Source organism: Salvelinus sp. IW2-2015, unplaced genomic scaffold (assembly GCF_002910315.2).
Source record: "Salvelinus sp. IW2-2015 unplaced genomic scaffold, ASM291031v2 Un_scaffold778, whole genome shotgun sequence".
Classification (NCBI taxonomy): Eukaryota; Metazoa; Chordata; class Actinopteri; order Salmoniformes; family Salmonidae; genus Salvelinus; species Salvelinus sp. IW2-2015.
In genome coordinates, this window is record NW_019942610.1 from 586,161 (window position 1) to 595,500 (window position 9,340).

The following is a 9,340-nucleotide window of genomic DNA, read 5'->3' on the forward strand; positions in this document are numbered from 1 at the left end:
TGAAGGAGAGCCCGCAGGTTTTGGTAGGGGGCCGTGTCAGTGGCACTGTATTGTCCTCAAAGCGGGCAAAAAAGTTGTTTAGCCTGTCTGGGAGCAAGACATCCTGGTCCTCGACGGGGCTGGTTTTCTTTTTGTAATCCGTGATTGACTGTAGACCCTGCCACATACCTCTTGTGTCTGAGCTGTTGAATTTCGACTCAGACAGCTAGGGAGTCCTCGATGTAGTTCTCCATAGCCTTGGTCTTCGGACCCGACAGAGAGTACAGTCGTCCCCGGGGCGGTGTGGTGCCTGGGAGAAGGTTAATCACGCAGTCATAGGATCAGCGCAGAGGGAGTGAAGTGGCCCGGGCCTCACTGAACACCTCCCGGAGGTCCTGGTACTCCGCGGGAATGGCGACGAGGTCCGGGGAAACTTCCGAGGCCACAGGAAGACGTCAGCTGTGCTGACTTCAGACAATGGGTGTGGCAGAACGGGCTCCAATCCATGATAGCACCAGCAGTCCAATCTATGAGGGGATTGTGTCGCTGGAGCCAAGAGAATCCAAAAACCATGGCAACCTGAGGAGACTTAATTAGCATAAATTTGATTGCCTCGCTGTGGTTCCCTGACACTCGTAGGTTGATGGGAGTGGTATTGTGGGTGACCCGGCCTATAGAGCGTCTGTCCAGCGCTCTAACGTCCATGGGAATGGAGAGGGGCTGAGTGGGGATGCCCAGCTCGGACGCCAGGGTAGAGTCCAAAAAACTCTCATCGGCCCTAGAGTTGATGAGTACCCGGAGAATTTCGACTGGTTCCCTCACAGCAGGATGGCATGGAAAGGGGTGCGAGTAAGGGGAGAGGAAATGTTCTCTGTATGGCCCACCAGAGTACTCGCCCCTAGCAGTGAGCCTGGTCTTTAGTGGACAGGAGGACACAAAATGACCAGTAGTCCCGCAACACAGGCAACTCTTTGTGTGAATCCGGTGTAGACGTTCGGCTGGGGACAGCCTAGCTCTGCCTAGTTGCATCGGCTCGGGAAGAGGAGAACTGGCAGACTTCGGAGACTCTTGGGGAAACTCGGGTAGCCTCGGGTCCTCTTGGCCACGGAGACATCAGGGACTTCCGGGATGCCTTGGAGGCGAGGTGGAATCCTTGGGCGGGTGAGTGGAATTGGACCTCCTCACCTTCCTACGTTGCCGTAGCCGCCCATCGATCCAGATGGTCAAGGCAATGAGCGAGTCAAGATTCTTCGGTAGTTCCTGGGCTGCTAGCTCGTCCTTCACTTCCTCCGATAATCCGTGCAGGAACGTGTCGAACAGCGATTCCGGGTTCCAGGCACCCTGAGCTGCCAACGGGCGGAAATCCACTGCATAGTCTGCCACACTGTGAGAGTCTTACCGAAGCTGGTGTAACTTCCGGGCAGCCTCTCTCCCGGACAATGGAGAATGATGGCTCCTTGTGAGGAGACGGCTGTGGAAGGACCACCTGGTCCCACGGATAGTAGCCCAGCCCGGCATATGAGTCAAGGTGATCAGAGGAAATTAAGCACAGCTGACGGTACTAATTACCTATTCTCTTCCCCCTAGAAAAGAGAGGAGGGAACCGGCAGTGGGGGAGAAGGGAGAAAAAAAACAATGATTGCTTCTCCAAAGGAGAGGACTTACCAGATGGAAGGGAGGAGAGGACAAACTAACTCTTGGGAATGGCAACCACGGATCCGCACCACCACCCAAAGGGAGCTCTCCACAAACGGATATTTAAGGCGGTGACACACCCGTCATTTATGTTATAGTTAAAAGTTACTCACCTTGTGTTCCTTGTTCCTGTAAAGAAGATTTGTGTTTTCCTTGTGAGATCATCCTTGATTGTTTGAGAAGAAAGAAATACCTCAATAGAGAACTTTGTTCAATGTAAGAAAACCTGCTCCCGACTCGTTTATTCCACCTTTTCGCTTTAGAGCAACCTCAAAGTACTTGGTCCGCTCACACGGCATTGCGCAGCTGGTCCGAGTCTGCTGTGTCCGTCATGGCCAGTTCGTACTGTCAAGGCTCAGGAGAAGACCCAGATGCAGACTATTTCAAAGTAACAGAAGTTTATTGCAAAAACGGGGTGGCAGGCAAACAACAGGTCAAGGGCAAGCAGAGGTCAGTAATCCAGAGCAGAGTCCGAAAGGTACAGAACAGCATGCAGGCAGAGGTCAGTAATCCAGGGTGGTGTGACAAGGTACAGAACAGCAGGCAGGCTCAGAGCAGGTAGAATAGAGCCTAATGAACCCTGCTCAGGTAGAGCGGAACGAACATTGGTCACCGCTCCGTGAGTGAATCAACTGCTGTGTTAGTTTGCCACTGTGCTTGTATTTGGCCTATAGTTTTAAAGCTGAATTTATATTGAACCTTTGATTGTTCTTTGGCCTGCATCTGTGGTGGCTTGCTGTGTGATTCTAGTATTCTGCTTTTGACACACACACACACTGGTTGTTCTAAAGATGATGTCCTATAGGAAATGTCCATGCACATGGCAAATGAAAGTCCGAGGTCCAGTGTCTATGATGTAAATTTGTCAGTGTTTGAGGGGACGATTGGACTTCCCTGACGTCTTCTCTCTCAGGATGAGACTTTGTCAGGCTAAATGTTTGAATTCTTTCCTGGGAATCGGCTGGGTTGCGGGTTCAAGATTCATTCTCAAAGCAACAATTCACTTTAAGGATCTGCCCTGGTTAGATTTCACAGTTCCAGTCAATTCAGAAAGTAAACCAAACTGACTGGAATTTAAATGTAATTGACACCAAACCTATTACGAGGACACATTCATATCCACACTAATGTAACACTATTAGTTCAGGTTTGTTATGTTATTAAACCATTCCTGTGGTTAGTTTTGTTTTTATTAAATTGCAGTGTTAGTGTCTACTTGTGGGGCTGAGACCCTGAGTCAAAGTGAAACACATGTCTCCCCCCTCCTAGAATGCAGACACTTCTGCTGAAGAGCTGAACAATTAAGGCCCTAATTTTGCTAGAGCAAAGTATGTATGTAATGGTAGGGGATATAAGTCATCACATAAGTTGGTATTGTATTTATAACTGCACATTCTGCTAAACTTCGTCAGCCAGTTGCACTTTCTTTATCTATATTCTTTCCTGTCTTCTCATGCTCTTACAAACTCTCTATTCTCAGTTTTTTTTCTCTATTTACGTATTCTCGGAAAGCTCTGGCAGTCTGTGACGGGCTCCGATTCCACAGAACTACTAGGCTTGTGTCAAGAAGCTTGCGTAATCACTTAATGAAATCCTCTTTGATTTATACACAGTATCTCAGTATACAGTATCTCTTTCTCAGAATATGTTTTTCCCCCTCTCTGCCCCCAATTGTATTGCTCTTCCAATTCATGACTCTGTATAAAAACTAAACTCAGAGGTTCTGTGGTAAGTAGTTGAACACTGACTGTGTCTACAGAGGGGAGATGTAGGCCCTTATCCAGAAACAGCCCCTATGCACTAGGCATTTCCCATAGTCCCTACTAGGAGTAGTTAGTGGTAGACTAGGACTAGTTAGTAGTAGATTAGGAGTAAGAGTAGTTAGTGGTAGACTAGTAGTAATACAGTATTAGTAGTACACTGTTTCAGTAAGTAGGGAGAGAGTGTGATTGAGTAAAAGTTAGGATAGGAAAACCATTAGTCAGCAGTTTATAATAACTAGAGTTAATCAGAGGGAGTTGCTGTGATCGTAGGAGAGATGGTGTAATTGAGGGATGCCGAGAAAGAATGGTTTAATAGGGAAGCGAGAGATACTGTAGGAGGGATGCCATGCTAGACCATAGTGCTTGTATTCATGAAGCGTCTCAGTAGGAGTGATCTAGGATCCGTTTTGCCTGTTAGATCACAATAAATAAAATTGCATTGACAGAGGGGACCTGATCCTAGATCAGCACTCCTACTCTGAGACGCTACTAGTCACAGACACATCAAAGGTCTGTCTGGATACATACCACTGCTGCACTATTTGGTGAGATAAGTGTCTTCCAGTAGTGATCGCTAGAGGGCAATGAAGCATTTCACCGAAATAAAAGATAACCATACATGACCTCAACCTCTACAGTCGAGCAGGGACATCTACTGGTCAAAGAGATAGACTGCAGCTCTGCACCCACCACAGCAGAACTGACCCCAAGACCTGAGAGGATGGTGTGTGTGTGTGTGGAGCTAGTAACACAAGCATTTGGCTGCACATGCTTTAACATCTGCTAAACTGTGTATGTGACCAATAAACTTTGATGTGTGTGTGTGTGTGTGTGTGTGTGTGTGTGTGTGTGTGTGTGGAACAATTAGTAAAATATTTATGGTTAATAGATAATGGTTTATAGCCTGTCTTCTAGAATGGGTCAACATCTCAGTCTGATCCATTTTTAGAATCTTCATGTGTTCTATCAGCTCTCTCTTCTCCTCTCCACTGCTCTATCCTCTCCTCTCCACTGCTCTCTCTTCTCCTCTCCACTGCTCTAATCCTATCCTCATCCACTGCTTTCCTTTCCTCTCCAACTGCTCACAAATCCTCTCTCTTCCACTGTCTCTTCTCCTCTCCACTTGCTCTCCTCTTCTCCTCTTCCCTGCCTTCTCTCACCCTGCTCACTCCTTCCACGGTTCATATCCTTTTCCCTTCTCCATTGCTCTCTCTTCTCCTCTCCACTGCTCTATCCTCTCCTCTCCATTGCTCTCTCTTCTCCTCTCCAACTGCTCTCTTCCTTTCTCTCCACTGCTCTATCCTCTCCTCTCCATTGATCTCTCATTCTCCTCTCCACTGCTCTATCCTCTCCTCTCCATTGCTCTCTCTTCTCTCTCCACTGCTCTCTCTTCTCTTCTCCTCTCCACTGCTCTATCCTCCCTCTCCATTGATTCTCTCTTCTCCTCTCCACTGCTCTATCCTCTCCCTCTCCACTGCTTTCTCTTCTCTCTCCATTGTTCTCTTTTTCTCCCTCTCCACTGCTCATCCTCTCCTCTCCATTGATCTCTCTTCTCCCTCTCCACTGCTCTATCCTCTCCTCTCCACTGCTTTCTCTTCTCCTCTCCATTGTTCTCTTTTCTCCTCCCACTGCTCTATCCTCTCCTCTCCACTGCTCTCTCTTCTCATCCCCACTGCTCTATCCTCTCCTCTCCACTGCTTTCTCTTCTCCTCTCCACTGCTCTATCCTCTCTTCTCCACTGCTCTATCCTCTCCTCTCCATTGCTCTCTCTTCTCCTCTCCACTGCTCTCTCTTCTCCTCTCCACTGCTCTCTCTTCTATTCCTCCTCTCCACTGCTCTATCCTCTCCTCTCCATTGAATCTCTCTTCTCCTTCTCCTCTCCAATGCTCTATCATCTCCTCTCCATTGTGCTCTCTTCTCATCTCCACTGCTCTCTCTTCTCTTCTCCACTGCTCTATCATCTCCTCTCCACTGCTCTCTCTTGTCCTCCCCACTGCTCTCTCTTCTGCTCTTCTCCTCTCCACTGCTCTCTCTTGTCCTCCCCACTGCTCTCTTCAACTCTTCTCCTCTCCACTGCTCTAACCTTTCCTTTCCCCTGCTCTATTCTCTCCACTGCTCTCTTCTCCTCTCTACTGCTCTCTGTTTTCCTCTCCTCTCTACTGCTCTCTATTCTCCTCTCCACTGCTCTCCTTTCCTTCTTCTGTCCTCTCCTCCTTTTCCTCCTCTCCATTCGTTTTTTCTCCAGTGTTCAGTTGGAAGTGAATTGTATCCACGCCCCAGTAGCCACATGCACTTTTCAATATTTAATCAAGTTTGTTTGAAGAGCTCGATGATGGAAAATAGGTTTATTCTTGTTCTCGCTCTTTCTCTCACCCCTCCTCCTCTAGTCTCTCTCCCTCTTCTCCCAGTCTCCCCACGCTCTCTGTACAGTACATACAGACCAAGCCATAACACCACATACAACACCTAAACCCAAACCCAAGATCTCTCTGGTCTTAGAGAGAATGGGCCTAACTGACCCCTAACCCCTGACCTCGCTGGTCTGACCATAGCCTTACATAGGCTAAATCCTGATTCTCTACCCTTCTCTCAAAGTGTGCATGTGTACACTCCCAGTACTTAGACCAATACAATGGTTTTAAATCCATGACGGGAGTGTGCAAGTGCATGCTTTGGGAGAAGTGTGGAGAATTGAGATGCAGCATTTGTGCACAAGATCCAAACCAGCCACTACCCATAGTGCACTGGGACAACATTGAGACAAAGAGAATATGTAGGGTGAAACACTCAAATACACTTACATAAACTAGAAATGGGCTGTGTGTGTATAATCAGAGTGGCTGAAAATGGCCAATTATGTGAGATTAAGACTCTTATCAGGATAACACACATGACATCTCAGTTATACAACACACGCCTATTGGCCTATTGTATTGACTTCAGTCCATTCACTCAGACCCGTGTGTGTGTGTGTGTGTGTGTGTGTGTGTTGTTGTGGTGTGTTGGTGTGTTGTGTGTGTGTGGTGTTTGTGTGTGTGTGTGTTGTGTGTGTGTGAATGTTAGGTTTAAGAGTACATTTCATAGCTCTCACACACTTACACCCTGATTGTGTAGCCTAATGGCCCTTTGTTTACCTATCGAAATTTGAGCCGCAGGTGAGGCGATGACGTAGCCTCCAGTTCGTCCTTTCCACCATTTTGTTTCTAAATGCAACAGAAAAGACAGCTTTACAACTCTTTAATACAACATTTATACACAGGCCCTTATTTGTCACCATAAAAACGCAGCCTAAATGTGTTAATATTATCAAGATTTATCTCATTCGGATTTTAAAAAACGGGGATATGTTAAGTCGAAAATGTATTTAATGTTTAGCAAGGTGCTACGACTCCTCGACGCCTGACAGATGGAAATTATGCAATGATGTTCTTCTGCACCTGCAAGTCCCCCTCCCCTGCACACACACATAACACATTGACAGTACAAGGGAGGAGGACATTGGGGTGGAGCACCGTTGCGTGCTGCAGCGGATACTCTGTAGGTCGTTAACGCGCGCGGTTCGTCTGTAGCAGAACAGATGTAGGTCGGTGTGTGTGTGAATAAGAGAGGCGACAATGAGCCGTAGCTGGTGTGTCTGTGTGTGAGAGGAGCGGGAGTAGAAGAGAGAAAGAGAGAGACAGACAGACATGGAGGACTCTGAGTCCGGTGGAGAAGATGGTATGGTCGGCGGCTGGCGGTGGAATAACCGAAACACCGGAGCTCGAGACCAGACTCAGCTAAGGCAGAAGATCCGGGATTTACCGGGACTGTTGAAACATGGACTGCACCTAAGGAAGAAAAGCGTGAGTATCGACAGAAAAATGTCCCTTCCGTGTGTGTGTTTTGGTTATTCTTTACCGTTGAGTTACCTCCTATCTCTGTCACGATTCACCTAGATGTGCTGTTGTTTCACACACGACCTCACTGTACCACTGTGTGTGTACGCTCGTGCTCTTCAGGCTCCCGCCATTCATTGGTTACGTCCAGAATGGGTCCAGAATGTGTTTTTAGCTGCCTTACCTATGCAGTAGCCAAGGCAACACATGTCTTGGTCCAGTCTTGAATCAGTTACGCCAGAGATGTTACTTGCCCATTCATGTAGCCTACTGTAATGCCCCCTTGGGTTCTAGGGAGCGAATATGTTATCTGACAATGACAGTGGTACTAAAGGTGTTTCTCAACTCTCCTCAAGTGTGTGTATGTTAGTGTATAGTGTGTGTGTGTGTGTGTGTGTGTGTGTGTGTGTGTGTGTGTGTGTGTGTGTGTGCGTGTGTGTTGAAGCGTGAAGGTATGGTAGCTCTGCTAAGACTTGTCCTGGAGGATGGAAGGACACACACACCTAAACTACACACACAGTAATAAAGAACTGAATGACTGTCCAAGGTGTGAGCCCAGGGTTTGTAGCAAAGGCTGTGAAGAGACTAAACAAGAGATTAGGTCTGTCCTGACATGTTCAGCAATCTAATTAATAGTTGTATAACACAGATGAAAGCAATGGAGATATTGTGATGTATGTTATAGAGGTGTTATCAGACAACAGCTGTAGTAGAAAGATCACAGTAGGAGGGTGTCAAGTGTGTGGTTGTCCTAAAGGGATGTTTTCATGCAGTGTGTGTGGTTGATTTCATGTTTCCATTTTGACTCCCCTGTGTTACGGATCTATCAGAGAGCAACACAAGATGAGTGGTGTTGTGTGTGTGTGTGTGTGTGTGTGGGTGTGTGTGTGTGTGTGTGTGTGTGTGTGTGTGTGTGTGTGTGTGTGTGTGTGTGTGTGTGTGTGTGTGTGTGTGTGTGGTGTGTGTGTGTGTGTGTGTGGTGTGGTGTGCCTAGTGTGTATGTATTAGAGGTCTTCATGGGTCACCCAAGACCCGAACCAGGACCTGAGCAGGTCCAAAATACAAACTTTTCCCTCGGGTCGGGTCCTGTTTGATTGTCATCGTGTCTCAGGTTTATGTTAACTACAGCTGATAGGCCCGACTGGACCTGACACAGGCTCTGCATTACATTTACATTTAAGTCATTTAGCAGACGCTCTTATCCAGAGCGACTTACAAGTTTGGTGCATTCACCTTATGAATGTCCAGTGAGAACAACCACTTTACAATAGTGCATCTTTACTCTAAGGGGGGGGGTAATTTTCGGGGGGGTGTTAGAAGGATACTTATCCTATCCTACATACCGGTATTCCTTAAAGAGGTGGGTTTCAGGTGTCCCGGGAAGGTGGTGATTGATTCCGCTGACCGTGCGTCGTGGGGAGTTTTGTTCCACCATTGGGGTGCCAGAGCAGCGAACATTTTGACTGGGCTGAGCAGGAGCTGTACTTCCTCAGAGGTAGGGAGGCGAGCAGGCCAAGAGTGGATGAACGCAGTGGCCCTTGTTTGGGTGTAGGGCCTGATCAGAGCCTGAAGGTACGGAGGTGCCGTTCCCCTCACAGCTCCGTAGGCAAGCACCATGGTCTTGTAGCGATGCGAGCTTCAACTGGAAGCCAGTGGAGAGAGCGGAGGAGCGGAGGGTGACGTGAGAGAACTTGGGAAGGTTGAACACCAGACGGGCTGCGGCGTTCTGGATGAGTTGTAGGGGTTAATCGCACAGGAGGGAGCCCAGCCAACAGCGAGTTGCAGTAATCCAGACGGGAGATGACAAGTGCCTGGATTAGGACCTGCGCCGCTTCTGTGTGAGGCATGTGGTCGTACTCTGCGAATGTTGTAGAGCATGAACCTACAGGAACGGGTCACCGCCTTGATGTTGGTTGAGAACGACAGGGTGTTGTCCAGGATCACGCCAAGGTTCTTAGCGCTCTGGGAGGAGGACACAATGGAGTTGTTCAAGCGTGATGGCGAGATCATGGAACGGGCAGTCCTTCC